We start from the raw sequence: 16,299 nt of genomic DNA, 5'->3' as shown, positions 1-16,299 counted from the left end.
GAACGCGATATTGTTTTAGAGGAATTATTTTATGTTTTTAAAAGTTTCTCTAAGGGTAAAGCACCTGGGTGTGACGGACTACCTGTAGAATTTTACCTTACTTTTTGGGACATTTTAAAAGAGGACCTTTTTATGCTTTTTAAAGAAGTTTTTATTTGTGAACAGTTGCCATTTTCGTGGAGGAGAGGAGTGGTGTCTTTGATATATAAAAAAGGTGACCGCAGTACTCTAGCGAATTGGAGACCCATAACTCTCCTAAATGTTGATTACAAGGTACTTGCTAAGGTGGTTGCAGACCGGCTCAGGAGTGTCATTGCCAAACTAATCCAGCCTGAGCAGGTTTGTAGTGTACCAGGCAGAAGTATTTCAGAGGTTTTAAACGTATTAAGGGATGTAATTTGGTATTCCAGAGACCGGGGTCAAAATGTAGCTCTTTTAGCCCTAGATTTTGAAAAAGCTTTCGATAGAGTCTCTCATAGATTTCTTTTTAGAGTTTTAAAAAGAATGGGTATCCCTAATATGCTTTTAAATTGTATTAAGATTTTATATAAAAATTGTTTTAGTCAAATTTCTCTTAATGGCTTTTTAACAGATGGAGTTCCCCTTGAGTCCGGAGTGAAGCAGGGATGCCCCTTGTCGCCCATCCTGTTCATCTGCGCCATGGAGCCCCTGCTGAGCGCAATAAGGAAAGACAAAGTGATTAGAGGGGTTCCTGTTCCAGGCGGAGGTGGCAGTGATGTGAGAGTCTTTGGCTACATGGATGACGTGACAGTTGTGTGCGTGGACCCTGCTTCCCTCCGGAGGGCGGTGTTGCGCATTGAATTTTTTTCCCAGGCATCCGGGTTTAAACTTAATTTAAATAAATCTGAATGTCTGACTTTGGGATCCTGGGACACCGCCCAACTCCCGCAGCTCACTATAAAACGAGACAATGTAAAAATTCTTGGAGTTGTTTTTAACGAGGAGAATGTGGGAACTCAAAGCTGGGAGAATGTCATAGAAAAAATGTCAAAGAAAATATCATTTTGGGGTTTGAGGTCCCTAACAATGGAGGGGAAAATTTTAATTATAAAATCAGTGTTGTTACCCCTCATACTGTATATAGCTATGGTGTACCCCCCCTCTGATGTTTTAATTAAAAAAATGACTAGGATGATCTTTATGTTTTTATGGAACTCCAAAATGGAAAAATTAAGGCGAGAAATAATGAGGAAGAATAAAATGAACGGCGGAAGGGATGTCCCCGATTTACATATTTATTTGTATTTAAATTATTTCTGCTTTTGTTTCAAACATTTTAATGGTAATAGTGCGCTAAGTTATTTTTTAAAATATACTTGTGGGATGATTTTTAAAAGATGGTTTAAGTTGTCGTTGAATTCCCCTGTTTTACTATGCCCCCCCAAACACCAAGCAATCTTAGAAAAGACTGTTCGATTTTATAGCCTTGGTGATTTTAATATGGACATTTTTAAAGACCGCAAGAAGCTTTTATCTTTTCTGAGGAGGAATGAAGATGTGACCCCCATAGTAAATTTCTCAGAAGAGAGATCGAAGCAAGTTTGGAAGAATGTCTTCGGGAAATTCTTAGCAAATGGACATAAGGACATCGCATGGATGGTGGTCCACCAGTGCCTCCCCACCAGAGAATTTCAACACAGGAGAGGCCTGGTGGCCAGAGCCAAATGCCCCAGAGACTCATGTGTTAATGACGAAACCACCTTGCACCTTATGTGGAATTGCCCATTTGCACAGGAACTTTGGCACAAAGTTGGGATTCTTTTAAAATGGACTTGCGGTTTAAGAGATTTTAACCATGAATATGTTTTATATGGCCTTTTTAAATGTCCGACCCCTCAACAGTATTGTATATGTTGGTGTATGATTAACTGTTTTAAAGACGCCCTTTGGAAGGCACGCAATATTTTACTTTTTAAACGTGATGCTATTTCTGTGAAGGATTGTCTTAAAATTGCTTTTAGCCAGATGTATATTTATTACTTGAGGGATGTCAAATGTATTGGGAGGAGGGATGCTAATCGTATATGGGGTTTTTATGGGTGGAATTCTGTGTTTTAATAATGTACTGTTTGTGTTGTTGTTTTTGATTGTAAACCATCTTTTATGCACTTAATAAATTATGTTGAAACCTGATCTGTTCTTATCAGTTTAATATCTGATACGTCCCCTATCTGGGGACCATATATTAAATGGATTTTTAGAACAGGGAGATGGTAAAAGAGCTTGCTCTGTCCACTCCACGCATTGACCTGGTATTGCAGTATCTCCAGGACCGGTGCACCCCTTCTTTAATGCAGTTTCTAAAATCAGAAAGAATTGAATTCAATGTTTTTTGTTCATTTTGCTTGTTTGTCGGATTTTGGGATGGACTCTTTGGCTTTGCTTTTCTTCTCATCATTGGATTTTTCATGTTCAAAGTTGCAGAAGCCAGATTACAAGCTCATTTTGGTTCAACATCAGCAACTGTGCATTGCATTGCCATGTAATGTGATGCAATGCTATCTTTCTAGCTCTCCCTTTTTACTTCCTTTTGGATAAACAGACATATTAGGCAAGCATTTTGGAGCTTTCACCTAAATAACTACAGGTGGTGAGATAAGCTGCACAATATAATTGACCTTTCAGTATATTGTTGCACACACACCATCTATTTAGCAAATGCCCTTGTTATCAACAGCAGCCTTTTAAACTCACCTGAGCTAACAGGTATGTGCGCTGGTTACTCTGCTGCGCTTAAAATTTCTTTTTTGGTTTGCTACAATGCCTTTTCTGAAACGTTGTCTCCTTCTGCTGGAACACTGACTTCTTTCATTTAATGCCTGCAAACTATAAAAGAGAACCCAACCCAAAAAGTTTGGTTGATTAGTCTGTGGCATTCTGTTAAACTGTTGCTTATGGCGGTCTCTGTGAGCTTCTCAGCGACATTCAGCCAGCCAGGTATCCTGCCTGCAGTAGATGGAATGTGGCAATGGAACGCTGGCTGCGCGTGTCATAATAGGCTCTGAGCCTTTATATACCTGTGCACAGCAGCAGCCACCTTCAGTCTGCTGCTGGACAGCCAGCAGCAGCAGCAGCAGGAGAGGTATGTAATCAGGAGCCCTCCTGCTAAGGGTAGACAGCTGCTCGTTCCACCCCACCCCCCGCCTTAATTGGTTCTCCTCCCTTCCAACGGTGTTGAGGCGGGTGGGAACAGCAGGGGGTGAAGGTGCTGTGTTTAAAGAGGTGGAGTTATGCAGATCTAAAACGCGTGGATTGCAGCAGCAGCAAGCCGAAAAGTGCAGGCATGTAAGGGATCTAGAGGTTGACAACATGTCTTCTTAACGGGAGTCCAGGAGCTCATCTCCACAAATGGACATTTCAGGATCCTTGGGTGGCTCCGTAGTTTGAAACCAATTCTGGTTATCGCTTCTCGGCCTTTTGGCTAAGATCAAGTGTAGTATCTGTTCTTATCAGTTTAATATCTGATACGTCCCCTATCTGGGGACCATATATTAAATGGATTTTTAGAACAGGGAGATGGAAAAAGAGCTTGCTCTGTCCACTCCACGCATTGACCTGGTATTGCAGTATCTCCAGGACCGGTGCACCCCTTCTTTAATGCAGTTTCTAAAATCAGAAAGAATTGAATTCAATGTTTTTTGTTCATTTTGCTTGTTTGTCGGATTTTGGGATGGACTCTTTGGCTTTGCTTTTCTTCTCCTCATTGGATTTTTCATGTTCAAAGTTGCAGAAGCCAGATTACAAGCTCATTTTGGTTCAACTTCAGCAACTGTGCATTGCATTGCCATGTAATGTGATGCAATGCTATCTTTCTAGCTCTCCCTTTTTACTTCCTTTTGGATAAACAGACATATTAGGCAAGCATTTTGGAGCTTTCACCTAAATAACTACAGGTGGTGAGATAAGCTGCACAATATAATTGACCTTTCAGTATATTGTTGCACACACACCATCTATTTAGCAAATGCCCTTGTTATCAACAGCAGCCTTTTAAACTCACCTGAGCTAACAGGTATGTGCGCTGGTTACTCTGCTGCGCTTAAAATTTCTTTTTTGGTTTGCTACAATGCCTTTTCTGAAACGTTGTCTCCTTCTGCTGGAACACTGACTTCTTTCATTTAATGCCTGCAGACTATAAAAGAGAACCCAACCCAAAAAGTTTGGTTGATTAGTCTGTGGCATTCTGTTAAACTGTTGCTTATGGCGGTCTCTGTGAGCTTCTCAGCGACATTCAGCCAGCCAGGTATCCTGCCTGCAGTAGATGGAATGTGGCAATGGAACGCTGGCTGCGCGTGTCATAATAGGCTCTGAGCCTTTATATACCTGTGCACAGCAGCAGCCACCTTCAGTCTGCTGCTGGACAGCCAGCAGCAGCAGCAGCAGGAGAGGTATGTAATCAGGAGCCCTCCTGCTAAGGGTAGACAGCTGCTCGTTCCACCCCACCCCCCGCCTTAATTGGTTCTCCTCCCTTCCAACGGTGTTGAGGCGGGTGGGAACAGCAGGGGGTGAAGGTGCTGTGTTTAAAGAGGTGGAGTTATGCAGATCTAAAACGCGTGGATTGCAGCAGCAGCAAGCCGAAAAGTGCAGGCATGTAAGGGATCTAGAGGTTGACAACATGTCTTCTTAACGGGAGTCCAGGAGCTCATCTCCACAAATGGACTTTTCAGGATCCTTGGGTGGCTCCGTAGTTTGAAACCAATTCTGGTTATCGCTTCTCGGCCTTTTGGCTAAGATCAAGTGTAGTATCTGTTCTTATCAGTTTAATATCTGATACGTCCCCTATCTGGGGACCATATATTAAATGGATTTTTAGAACAGGGAGATGGAAAAAGAGCTTGCTCTGTCCACTCCACGCATTGACCTGGTATTGCAGTATCTCCAGGACAGGTGCACCCCTTCTTTAATGCAGTTTCTAAAATCAGAAAGAATTGAATTCAATGTTTTTTGTTCATTTTGCTTGTTTGTCGGATTTTGGGATGGACTCTTTGGCTTTGCTTTTCTTCTCCTCATTGGATTTTTCATGTTCAAAGTTGCAGAAGCCAGATTACAAGCTCATTTTGGTTCAACTTCAGCAACTGTGCATTGCATTGCCATGTAATGTGATGCAATGCTATCTTTCTAGCTCTCCCTTTTTACTTCCTTTTGGATAAACAGACATATTAGGCAAGCATTTTGGAGCTTTCACCTAAATAACTACAGGTGGTGAGATAAGCTGCACAATATAATTGACCTTTCAGTATATTGTTGCACACACACCATCTATTTAGCAAATGCCCTTGTTATCAACAGCAGCCTTTTAAACTCACCTGAGCTAACAGGTATGTGCGCTGGTTACTCTGCTGCGCTTAAAATTTCTTTTTTGGTTTGCTACAATGCCTTTTCTGAAACGTTGTCTCCTTCTGCTGGAACACTGACTTCTTTCATTTAATGCCTGCAGACTATAAAAGAGAACCCAACCCAAAAAGTTTGGTTGATTAGTCTGTGGCATTCTGTTAAACTGTTGCTTATGGCGGTCTCTGTGAGCTTCTCAGCGACATTCAGCCAGCCAGGTATCCTGCCTGCAGTAGATGGAATGTGGCAATGGAACGCTGGCTGCGCGTGTCATAATAGGCTCTGAGCCTTTATATACCTGTGCACAGCAGCAGCCACCTTCAGTCTGCTGCTGGACAGCCAGCAGCAGCAGCAGCAGGAGAGGTATGTAATCAGGAGCCCTCCTGCTAAGGGTAGACAGCTGCTCGTTCCACCCCACCCCCCGCCTTAATTGGTTCTCCTCCCTTCCAACGGTGTTGAGGCGGGTGGGAACAGCAGGGGGTGAAGGTGCTGTGTTTAAAGAGGTGGAGTTATGCAGATCTAAAACGCGTGGATTGCAGCAGCAGCAAGCCGAAAAGTGCAGGCATGTAAGGGATCTAGAGGTTGACAACATGTCTTCTTAACGGGAGTCCAGGAGCTCATCTCCACAAATGGACTTTTCAGGATCCTTGGGTGGCTCCGTAGTTTGAAACCAATTCTGGTTATCGCTTCTCGGCCTTTTGGCTAAGATCAAGTGTAGTATCTGTTCTTATCAGTTTAATATCTGATACGTCCCCTATCTGGGGACCATATATTAAATGGATTTTTAGAACAGGGAGATGGAAAAAGAGCTTGCTCTGTCCACTCCACGCATTGACCTGGTATTGCAGTATCTCCAGGACCGGTGCACCCCTTCTTTAATGCAGTTTCTAAAATCAGAAAGAATTGAATTCAATGTTTTTTGTTCATTTTGCTTGTTTGTCGGATTTTGGGATGGACTCTTTGGCTTTGCTTTTCTTCTCCTCATTGGATTTTTCATGTTCAAAGTTGCAGAAGCCAGATTACAAGCTCATTTTGGTTCAACTTCAGCAACTGTGCATTGCATTGCCATGTAATGTGATGCAATGCTATCTTTCTAGCTCTCCCTTTTTACTTCCTTTTGGATAAACAGACATATTAGGCAAGCATTTTGGAGCTTTCACCTAAATAACTACAGGTGGTGAGATAAGCTGCACAATATAATTGACCTTTCAGTATATTGTTGCACACACACCATCTATTTAGCAAATGCCCTTGTTATCAACAGCAGCCTTTTAAACTCACCTGAGCTAACAGGTATGTGCGCTGGTTACTCTGCTGCGCTTAAAATTTCTTTTTTGGTTTGCTACAATGCCTTTTCTGAAACGTTGTCTCCTTCTGCTGGAACACTGACTTCTTTCATTTAATGCCTGCAGACTATAAAAGAGAACCCAACCCAAAAAGTTTGGTTGATTAGTCTGTGGCATTCTGTTAAACTGTTGCTTATGGCGGTCTCTGTGAGCTTCTCAGCGACATTCAGCCAGCCAGGTATCCTGCCTGCAGTAGATGGAATGTGGCAATGGAACGCTGGCTGCGCGTGTCATAATAGGCTCTGAGCCTTTATATACCTGTGCACAGCAGCAGCCACCTTCAGTCTGCTGCTGGACAGCCAGCAGCAGCAGCAGCAGGAGAGGTATGTAATCAGGAGCCCTCCTGCTAAGGGTAGACAGCTGCTCGTTCCACCCCACCCCCCGCCTTAATTGGTTCTCCTCCCTTCCAACGGTGTTGAGGCGGGTGGGAACAGCAGGGGGTGAAGGTGCTGTGTTTAAAGAGGTGGAGTTATGCAGATCTAAAACGCGTGGATTGCAGCAGCAGCAAGCCGAAAAGTGCAGGCATGTAAGGGATCTAGAGGTTGACAACATGTCTTCTTAACGGGAGTCCAGGAGCTCATCTCCACAAATGGACTTTTCAGGATCCTTGGGTGGCTCCGTAGTTTGAAACCAATTCTGGTTATCGCTTCTCGGCCTTTTGGCTAAGATCAAGTGTAGTATCTGTTCTTATCAGTTTAATATCTGATACGTCCCCTATCTGGGGACCATATATTAAATGGATTTTTAGAACAGGGAGATGGAAAAAGAGCTTGCTCTGTCCACTCCACGCATTGACCTGGTATTGCAGTATCTCCAGGACCGGTGCACCCCTTCTTTAATGCAGTTTCTAAAATCAGAAAGAATTGAATTCAATGTTTTTTGTTCATTTTGCTTGTTTGTCGGATTTTGGGATGGACTCTTTGGCTTTGCTTTTCTTCTCCTCATTGGATTTTTCATGTTCAAAGTTGCAGAAGCCAGATTACAAGCTCATTTTGGTTCAACTTCAGCAACTGTGCATTGCATTGCCATGTAATGTGATGCAATGCTATCTTTCTAGCTCTCCCTTTTTACTTCCTTTTGGATAAACAGACATATTAGGCAAGCATTTTGGAGCTTTCACCTAAATAACTACAGGTGGTGAGATAAGCTGCACAATATAATTGACCTTTCAGTATATTGTTGCACACACACCATCTATTTAGCAAATGCCCTTGTTATCAACAGCAGCCTTTTAAACTCACCTGAGCTAACAGGTATGTGCGCTGGTTACTCTGCTGCGCTTAAAATTTATTTTTTGGTTTGCTACAATGCCTTTTCTGAAACGTTGTCTCCTTCTGCTGGAACACTGACTTCTTTCATTTAATGCCTGCAGACTATAAAAGAGAACCCAACCCAAAAAGTTTGGTTGATTAGTCTGTGGCATTCTGTTAAACTGTTGCTTATGGCGGTCTCTGTGAGCTTCTCAGCGACATTCAGCCAGCCAGGTATCCTGCCTGCAGTAGATGGAATGTGGCAATGGAACGCTGGCTGCGCGTGTCATAATAGGCTCTGAGCCTTTATATACCTGTGCACAGCAGCAGCCACCTTCAGTCTGCTGCTGGACAGCCAGCAGCAGCAGCAGCAGGAGAGGTATGTAATCAGGAGCCCTCCTGCTAAGGGTAGACAGCTGCTCGTTCCACCCCGCCTTAATTGGTTCTCCTCCCTTCCAACGGTGTTGAGGCGGGTGGGAACAGCAGGGGGTGAAGGTGCTGTGTTTAAAGAGGTGGAGTTATGCAGATCTAAAACGCGTGGATTGCAGCAGCAGCAAGCCGAAAAGTGCAGGCATGTAAGGGATCTAGAGGTTGACAACATGTCTTCTTAACGGGAGTCCAGGAGCTCATCTCCACAAATGGACTTTTCAGGATCCTTGGGTGGCTCCGTAGTTTGAAACCAATTCTGGTTATCGCTTCTCGGCCTTTTGGCTAAGATCAAGTGTAGTATCTGTTCTTATCAGTTTAATATCTGATACGTCCCCTATCTGGGGACCATATATTAAATGGATTTTTAGAACAGGGAGATGGAAAAAGAGCTTGCTCTGTCCACTCCACGCATTGACCTGGTATTGCAGTATCTCCAGGACCGGTGCACCCCTTCTTTAATGCAGTTTCTAAAATCAGAAAGAATTGAATTCAATGTTTTTTGTTCATTTTGCTTGTTTGTCGGATTTTGGGATGGACTCTTTGGCTTTGCTTTTCTTCTCCTCATTGGATTTTTCATGTTCAAAGTTGCAGAAGCCAGATTACAAGCTCATTTTGGTTCAACTTCAGCAACTGTGCATTGCATTGCCATGTAATGTGATGCAATGCTATCTTTCTAGCTCTCCCTTTTTACTTCCTTTTGGATAAACAGACATATTAGGCAAGCATTTTGGAGCTTTCACCTAAATAACTACAGGTGGTGAGATAAGCTGCACAATATAATTGACCTTTCAGTATATTGTTGCACACACACCATCTATTTAGCAAATGCCCTTGTTATCAACAGCAGCCTTTTAAACTCACCTGAGCTAACAGGTATGTGCGCTGGTTACTCTGCTGCGCTTAAAATTTCTTTTTTGGTTTGCTACAATGCCTTTTCTGAAACGTTGTCTCCTTCTGCTGGAACACTGACTTCTTTCATTTAATGCCTGCAGACTATAAAAGAGAACCCAACCCAAAAAGTTTGGTTGATTAGTCTGTGGCATTCTGTTAAACTGTTGCTTATGGCGGTCTCTGTGAGCTTCTCAGCGACATTCAGCCAGCCAGGTATCCTGCCTGCAGTAGATGGAATGTGGCAATGGAACGCTGGCTGCGCGTGTCATAATAGGCTCTGAGCCTTTATATACCTGTGCACAGCAGCAGCCACCTTCAGTCTGCTGCTGGACAGCCAGCAGCAGCAGCAACAGGAGAGGTATGTAATCAGGAGCCCTCCTGCTAAGGGTAGACAGCTGCTCGTTCCACCCCACCCCCCGCCTTAATTGGTTCTCCTCCCTTCCAACGGTGTTGAGGCGGGTGGGAACAGCAGGGGGTGAAGGTGCTGTGTTTAAAGAGGTGGAGTTATGCAGATCTAAAACGCGTGGATTGCAGCAGCAGCAAGCCGAAAAGTGCAGGCATGTAAGGGATCTAGAGGTTGACAACATGTCTTCTTAACGGGAGTCCAGGAGCTCATCTCCACAAATGGACTTTTCAGGATCCTTGGGTGGCTCCGTAGTTTGAAACCAATTCTGGTTATCGCTTCTCGGCCTTTTGGCTAAGATCAAGTGTAGTATCTGTTCTTATCAGTTTAATATCTGATACGTCCCCTATCTGGGGACCATATATTAAATGGATTTTTAGAACAGGGAGATGGAAAAAGAGCTTGCTCTGTCCACTCCACGCATTGACCTGGTATTGCAGTATCTCCAGGACCGGTGCACCCCTTCTTTAATGCAGTTTCTAAAATCAGAAAGAATTGAATTCAATGTTTTTTGTTCATTTTGCTTGTTTGTCGGATTTTGGGATGGACTCTTTGGCTTTGCTTTTCTTCTCCTCATTGGATTTTTCATGTTCAAAGTTGCAGAAGCCAGATTACAAGCTCATTTTGGTTCAACTTCAGCAACTGTGCATTGCATTGCCATGTAATGTGATGCAATGCTATCTTTCTAGCTCTCCCTTTTTACTTCCTTTTGGATAAACAGACATATTAGGCAAGCATTTTGGAGCTTTCACCTAAATAACTACAGGTGGTGAGATAAGCTGCACAATATAATTGACCTTTCAGTATATTGTTGCACACACACCATCTATTTAGCAAATGCCCTTGTTATCAACAGCAGCCTTTTAAACTCACCTGAGCTAACAGGTATGTGCGCTGGTTACTCTGCTGCGCTTAAAATTTCTTTTTTGGTTTGCTACAATGCCTTTTCTGAAACGTTGTCTCCTTCTGCTGGAACACTGACTTCTTTCATTTAATGCCTGCAGACTATAAAAGAGAACCCAACCCAAAAAGTTTGGTTGATTAGTCTGTGGCATTCTGTTAAACTGTTGCTTATGGCGGTCTCTGTGAGCTTCTCAGCGACATTCAGCCAGCCAGGTATCCTGCCTGCAGTAGATGGAATGTGGCAATGGAACGCTGGCTGCGCGTGTCATAATAGGCTCTGAGCCTTTATATACCTGTGCACAGCAGCAGCCACCTTCAGTCTGCTGCTGGACAGCCAGCAGCAGCAGCAGCAGGAGAGGTATGTAATCAGGAGCCCTCCTGCTAAGGGTAGACAGCTGCTCGTTCCACCCCACCCCCCGCCTTAATTGGTTCTCCTCCCTTCCAACGGTGTTGAGGCGGGTGGGAACAGCAGGGGGTGAAGGTGCTGTGTTTAAAGAGGTGGAGTTATGCAGATCTAAAACGCGTGGATTGCAGCAGCAGCAAGCCGAAAAGTGCAGGCATGTAAGGGATCTAGAGGTTGACAACATGTCTTCTTAACGGGAGTCCAGGAGCTCATCTCCACAAATGGACTTTTCAGGATCCTTGGGTGGCTCCGTAGTTTGAAACCAATTCTGGTTATCGCTTCTCGGCCTTTTGGCTAAGATCAAGTGTAGTATCTGTTCTTATCAGTTTAATATCTGATACGTCCCCTATCTGGGGACCATATATTAAATGGATTTTTAGAACAGGGAGATGGAAAAAGAGCTTGCTCTGTCCACTCCACGCATTGACCTGGTATTGCAGTATCTCCAGGACCGGTGCACCCCTTCTTTAATGCAGTTTCTAAAATCAGAAAGAATTGAATTCAATGTTTTTTGTTCATTTTGCTTGTTTGTCGGATTTTGGGATGGACTCTTTGGCTTTGCTTTTCTTCTCCTCATTGGATTTTTCATGTTCAAAGTTGCAGAAGCCAGATTACAAGCTCATTTTGGTTCAACTTCAGCAACTGTGCATTGCATTGCCATGTAATGTGATGCAATGCTATCTTTCTAGCTCTCCCTTTTTACTTCCTTTTGGATAAACAGACATATTAGGCAAGCATTTTGGAGCTTTCACCTAAATAACTACAGGTGGTGAGATAAGCTGCACAATATAATTGACCTTTCAGTATATTGTTGCACACACACCATCTATTTAGCAAATGCCCTTGTTATCAACAGCAGCCTTTTAAACTCACCTGAGCTAACAGGTATGTGCGCTGGTTACTCTGCTGCGCTTAAAATTTCTTTTTTGGTTTGCTACAATGCCTTTTCTGAAACGTTGTCTCTTCTGCTGGAACACTGACTTCTTTCATTTAATGCCTGCAGACTATAAAAGAGAACCCAACCCAAAAAGTTTGGTTGATTAGTCTGTGGCATTCTGTTAAACTGTTGCTTATGGCGGTCTCTGTGAGCTTCTCAGCGACATTCAGCCAGCCAGGTATCCTGCCTGCAGTAGATGGAATGTGGCAATGGAACGCTGGCTGCGCGTGTCATAATAGGCTCTGAGCCTTTATATACCTGTGCACAGCAGCAGCCACCTTCAGTCTGCTGCTGGACAGCCAGCAGCAGCAGCAGCAGGAGAGGTATGTAATCAGGAGCCCTCCTGCTAAGGGTAGACAGCTGCTCGTTCCACCCCACCCCCCGCCTTAATTGGTTCTCCTCCCTTCCAACGGTGTTGAGGCGGGTGGGAACAGCAGGGGGTGAAGGTGCTGTGTTTAAAGAGGTGGAGTTATGCAGATCTAAAACGCGTGGATTGCAGCAGCAGCAAGCCGAAAATTGCAGGCATGTAAGGGATCTAGAGGTTGACAACATGTCTTCTTAACGGGAGTCCAGGAGCTCATCTCCACAAATGGACTTTTCAGGATCCTTGGGTGGCTCCGTAGTTTGAAACCAATTCTGGTTATCGCTTCTCGGCCTTTTGGCTAAGATCAAGTGTAGTATCTGTTCTTATCAGTTTAATATCTGATACGTCCCCTATCTGGGGACCATATATTAAATGGATTTTTAGAACAGGGAGATGGAAAAAGAGCTTGCTCTGTCCACTCCACGCATTGACCTGGTATTGCAGTATCTCCAGGACCGGTGCACCCCTTCTTTAATGCAGTTTCTAAAATCAGAAAGAATTGAATTCAATGTTTTTTGTTCATTTTGCTTGTTTGTCGGATTTTGGGATGGACTCTTTGGCTTTGCTTTTCTTCTCCTCATTGGATTTTTCATGTTCAAAGTTGCAGAAGCCAGATTACAAGCTCATTTTGGTTCAACTTCAGCAACTGTGCATTGCATTGCCATGTAATGTGATGCAATGCTATCTTTCTAGCTCTCCCTTTTTACTTCCTTTTGGATAAACAGACATATTAGGCAAGCATTTTGGAGCTTTCACCTAAATAACTACAGGTGGTGAGATAAGCTGCACAATATAATTGACTTTTCAGTATATTGTTGCACACACACCATCTATTTAGCAAATGCCCTTGTTATCAACAGCAGCCTTTTAAACTCACCTGAGCTAACAGGTATGTGCGCTGGTTACTCTGCTGCGCTTAAAATTTCTTTTTTGGTTTGCTACAATGCCTTTTCTGAAACGTTGTCTCCTTCTGCTGGAACACTGACTTCTTTCATTTAATGCCTGCAGACTATAAAAGAGAACCCAACCCAAAAAGTTTGGTTGATTAGTCTGTGGCATTCTGTTAAACTGTTGCTTATGGCGGTCTCTGTGAGCTTCTCAGCGACATTCAGCCAGCCAGGTATCCTGCCTGCAGTAGATGGAATGTGGCAATGGAACGCTGGCTGCGCGTTTCATAATAGGCTCTGAGCCTTTATATACCTGTGCACAGCAGCAGCCACCTTCAGTCTGCTGCTGGACAGCCAGCAGCAGCAGCAGCAGGAGAGGTATGTAATCAGGAGCCCTCCTGCTAAGGGTAGACAGCTGCTCGTTCCACCCCACCCCCCGCCTTAATTGGTTCTCCTCCCTTCCAACGGTGTTGAGGCGGGTGGGAACAGCAGGGGGTGAAGGTGCTGTGTTTAAAGAGGTGGAGTTATGCAGATCTAAAACGCGTGGATTGCAGCAGCAGCAAGCCGAAAAGTGCAGGCATGTAAGGGATCTAGAGGTTGACAACATGTCTTCTTAACGGGAGTCCAGGAGCTCATCTCCACAAATGGACTTTTCAGGATCCTTGGGTGGCTCCGTAGTTTGAAACCAATTCTGGTTATCGCTTCTCGGCCTTTTGGCTAAGATCAAGTGCAGTGATCTAGCGGTTTCTGCCTTGGTCTTGGCTGGGAGGCGCTTGGGGTACCCGACTCCTTGGCCTGGGGGGATCGCTACACTTATCGGTGGAGCTAAACCCCCCTGCTGCTATTAGGGAGTCGGATTAGTCCCTGGGCAACGAGAGGCGATCACCTTGTCACCACACATAGCTGTGGGGGGCAACTGTCGCCACACATAGCTGTGGTGGCAACATTTGGAGGATTAAAAGGAAAAAACGGAAGGAAAACGGATCGTTGAGATGGAGTTTTGGAAAAAGAAGAGATGCTTACATTTTTTTGTGAAACGGGAGACGGAAGAAACTTTTTTGGAAGAAAAATGGATTCTGGAAATTTTGAGGAAATATGAAGTTTTGGAGAAGGATATCTACTGTATGCAAGAAATAAAGAAAGGTAAAGTTTGTGATGTGATTCTAGTTTCTGAGGAAAAGTGCATTCATTTTTTCAAAGGCTGGAGTGAAGAGGATTCTGGGAAAATTGGAGTAAGTGCATCATTCATGGGGAAACCGAAGAGTGTGATAATTTACATGGACAATCCGTTTGTGGAAATAGAGGAGATAATGGTTTTTTTGGAATCTAAATGTAAGATGGTAAAGTTTCAGAAATTATACAGGAACAAAGTTGGTATTTGGAACGGAAAGAGACGTTTTTTGGTGTGGACAACAGGAGAAGAAAATTTGCATAATGGGAGGATTATGTTAAACGGGAGTTCTGGGTATTGTTACATGGAAAGCAGCAAAGGAACTTTTGAAAAGAACTTTGGAGGACAAAAGGAAGATATTGGTGATAAAATGAAGAAGGAAGTTGATGCGATAATTATAGAGGAGAATAAGCAGGGAAAAGAAGTTGAAAGTTTAAAGGTGAAATTGAAGAAAAAGGTAACGGTACAGGAAAATTGTGGATCAAGGAAAGTATCTGGTGAAAAGAAAGAAGTAAAAGAGGAAAAGGGTAAAGTTTTGGAGAAGGTGGTGACTTTCAGAGATGATGAGGAAGAGTATGATTGGGAACAGATGCGGTTAGAGCATGAGGAGGAAGAAAAGAAGTTAAGGGGTTTTGTTGGGAGGAAAGTAAAAGAGAAAAAGGGGATATTTAGTTTGGGAAACCGGGTGAAGTAATGTCAGTTGTGATTTGTTTGGAAACTGTTGAAACTGCAAAGGAATTGTTATGTTTAACTTTATATATATTAATTCAAATTAAAAAATATAAATATAATATCTAAACACGATGATGGAACTAAAATCTTGAGTTTGGTGATATATGATTTAAGATTATAAAACTTAATTTCTGAGTGTTTGGAACAAAAAAAAAAAAAAAAAAAAAATCTGTTCTTATCAGTTTAATATCTGATACGTCCCCTATCTGGGGACCATATATTAAATGGATTTTTAGAACAGGGAGATGGAAAAAGAGCTTGCTCTGTCCACTCCACGCATTGACCTGGTATTGCAGTATCTCCAGGACCGGTGCACCCCTTCTTTAATGCAGTTTCTAAAATCAGAAAGAATTGAATTCAATGTTTTTTGTTCATTTTGCTTGTTTGTCGGATTTTGGGATGGACTCTTTGGCTTTGCTTTTCTTCTCCTCATTGGATTTTTCATGTTCAAAGTTGCAGAAGCCAGATTACAAGCTCATTTTGGTTCAACTTCAGCAACTGTGCATTGCATTGCCATGTAATGTGATGCAATGCTATCTTTCTAGCTCTCCCTTTTTACTTCCTTTTGGATAAACAGACATATTAGGCAAGCATTTTGGAGCTTTCACCTAAATAACTACAGGTGGTGAGATAAGCTGCACAATATAATTGACCTTTCAGTATATTGTTGCACACACACCATCTATTTAGCAAATGCCCTTGTTATCAACAGCAGCCTTTTAAACTCACCTGAGCTAACAGGTATGTGCGCTGGTTACTCTGCTGCGCTTAAAATTTCTTTTTTGGTTTGCTACAATGCCTTTTCTGAAACGTTGTCTCCTTCTGCTGGAACACTGACTTCTTTCATTTAATGCCTGCAGACTATAAAAGAGAACCCAACCCAAAAAGTTTGGTTGATTAGTCTGTGGCATTCTGTTAAACTGTTGCTTATGGCGGTCTCTGTGAGCTTCTCAGCGACATTCAGCCAGCCAGGTATCCTGCCTGCAGTAGATGGAATGTGGCAATGGAACGCTGGCTGCGCGTGTCATAATAGGCTCTGAGCCTTTATATACCTGTGCACAGCAGCAGCCACCTTCAGTCTGCTGCTGGACAGCCAGCAGCAGCAGCAGCAGGAGAGGTATGTAATCAGGAGCCCTCCTGCTAAGGGTAGACAGCTGCTCGTTCCACCCCACCCCCCGCCTTAATTGGTTCTCCTCCCTTCCAACGGTGTTGAGGCGGGTGGGAACAGCAG

At 43.4% G+C, this 16,299-nt stretch overlaps 10 non-coding genes across 10 annotated transcripts; all 10 read left to right on the top strand.

Moving 5' to 3' along the window:
• The first annotated feature begins 2,115 nt into the window (after positions 1-2,115).
• On the top strand, positions 2,116-2,307 carry LOC141239915 (U2 spliceosomal RNA). Its single transcript, XR_012305259.1, has one exon. It is a non-coding gene; the product is annotated as a U2 spliceosomal RNA (small nuclear RNA).
• A 1,115-nt stretch (positions 2,308-3,422) lies between these two features.
• LOC141239718 (U2 spliceosomal RNA) lies at positions 3,423-3,613 on the top strand. Its single transcript, XR_012305071.1, has one exon. It is a non-coding gene; the product is annotated as a U2 spliceosomal RNA (small nuclear RNA).
• A 1,115-nt stretch (positions 3,614-4,728) lies between these two features.
• Positions 4,729-4,919, top strand: LOC141239865 (U2 spliceosomal RNA). The gene has a single exon (XR_012305212.1). It is a non-coding gene; the product is annotated as a U2 spliceosomal RNA (small nuclear RNA).
• A 1,115-nt stretch (positions 4,920-6,034) lies between these two features.
• On the top strand, positions 6,035-6,225 carry LOC141239717 (U2 spliceosomal RNA). Its single transcript, XR_012305070.1, has one exon. It is a non-coding gene; the product is annotated as a U2 spliceosomal RNA (small nuclear RNA).
• Positions 6,226-7,340: 1,115 nt separating this feature from the next.
• On the top strand, positions 7,341-7,531 carry LOC141239716 (U2 spliceosomal RNA). Its single transcript, XR_012305069.1, has one exon. It is a non-coding gene; the product is annotated as a U2 spliceosomal RNA (small nuclear RNA).
• A 1,108-nt stretch (positions 7,532-8,639) lies between these two features.
• On the top strand, positions 8,640-8,830 carry LOC141239715 (U2 spliceosomal RNA). Its single transcript, XR_012305068.1, has one exon. It is a non-coding gene; the product is annotated as a U2 spliceosomal RNA (small nuclear RNA).
• Positions 8,831-9,945: 1,115 nt separating this feature from the next.
• On the top strand, positions 9,946-10,136 carry LOC141239714 (U2 spliceosomal RNA). Its single transcript, XR_012305067.1, has one exon. It is a non-coding gene; the product is annotated as a U2 spliceosomal RNA (small nuclear RNA).
• Positions 10,137-11,251: 1,115 nt separating this feature from the next.
• Positions 11,252-11,442, top strand: LOC141239713 (U2 spliceosomal RNA). The gene has a single exon (XR_012305066.1). It is a non-coding gene; the product is annotated as a U2 spliceosomal RNA (small nuclear RNA).
• A 1,114-nt stretch (positions 11,443-12,556) lies between these two features.
• On the top strand, positions 12,557-12,747 carry LOC141239711 (U2 spliceosomal RNA). Its single transcript, XR_012305064.1, has one exon. It is a non-coding gene; the product is annotated as a U2 spliceosomal RNA (small nuclear RNA).
• Positions 12,748-15,190: 2,443 nt separating this feature from the next.
• On the top strand, positions 15,191-15,389 carry LOC141239926 (U2 spliceosomal RNA). The gene has a single exon (XR_012305270.1). It is a non-coding gene; the product is annotated as a U2 spliceosomal RNA (small nuclear RNA).
• The last annotated feature ends 910 nt before the right edge of the window (positions 15,390-16,299 follow it).

This window comes from Phyllobates terribilis, unplaced genomic scaffold (assembly GCF_046119375.1).
Source record: "Phyllobates terribilis strain yellow unplaced genomic scaffold, ASM4611937v1 Scaffold_779__1_contigs__length_684578, whole genome shotgun sequence".
In the NCBI taxonomy this organism is placed as follows: domain Eukaryota; kingdom Metazoa; phylum Chordata; class Amphibia; order Anura; family Dendrobatidae; genus Phyllobates; species Phyllobates terribilis.
The sequence above is the reverse complement of the archived record's forward strand: the minus strand, read 5'-3'. Positions and strand labels throughout refer to the sequence as shown.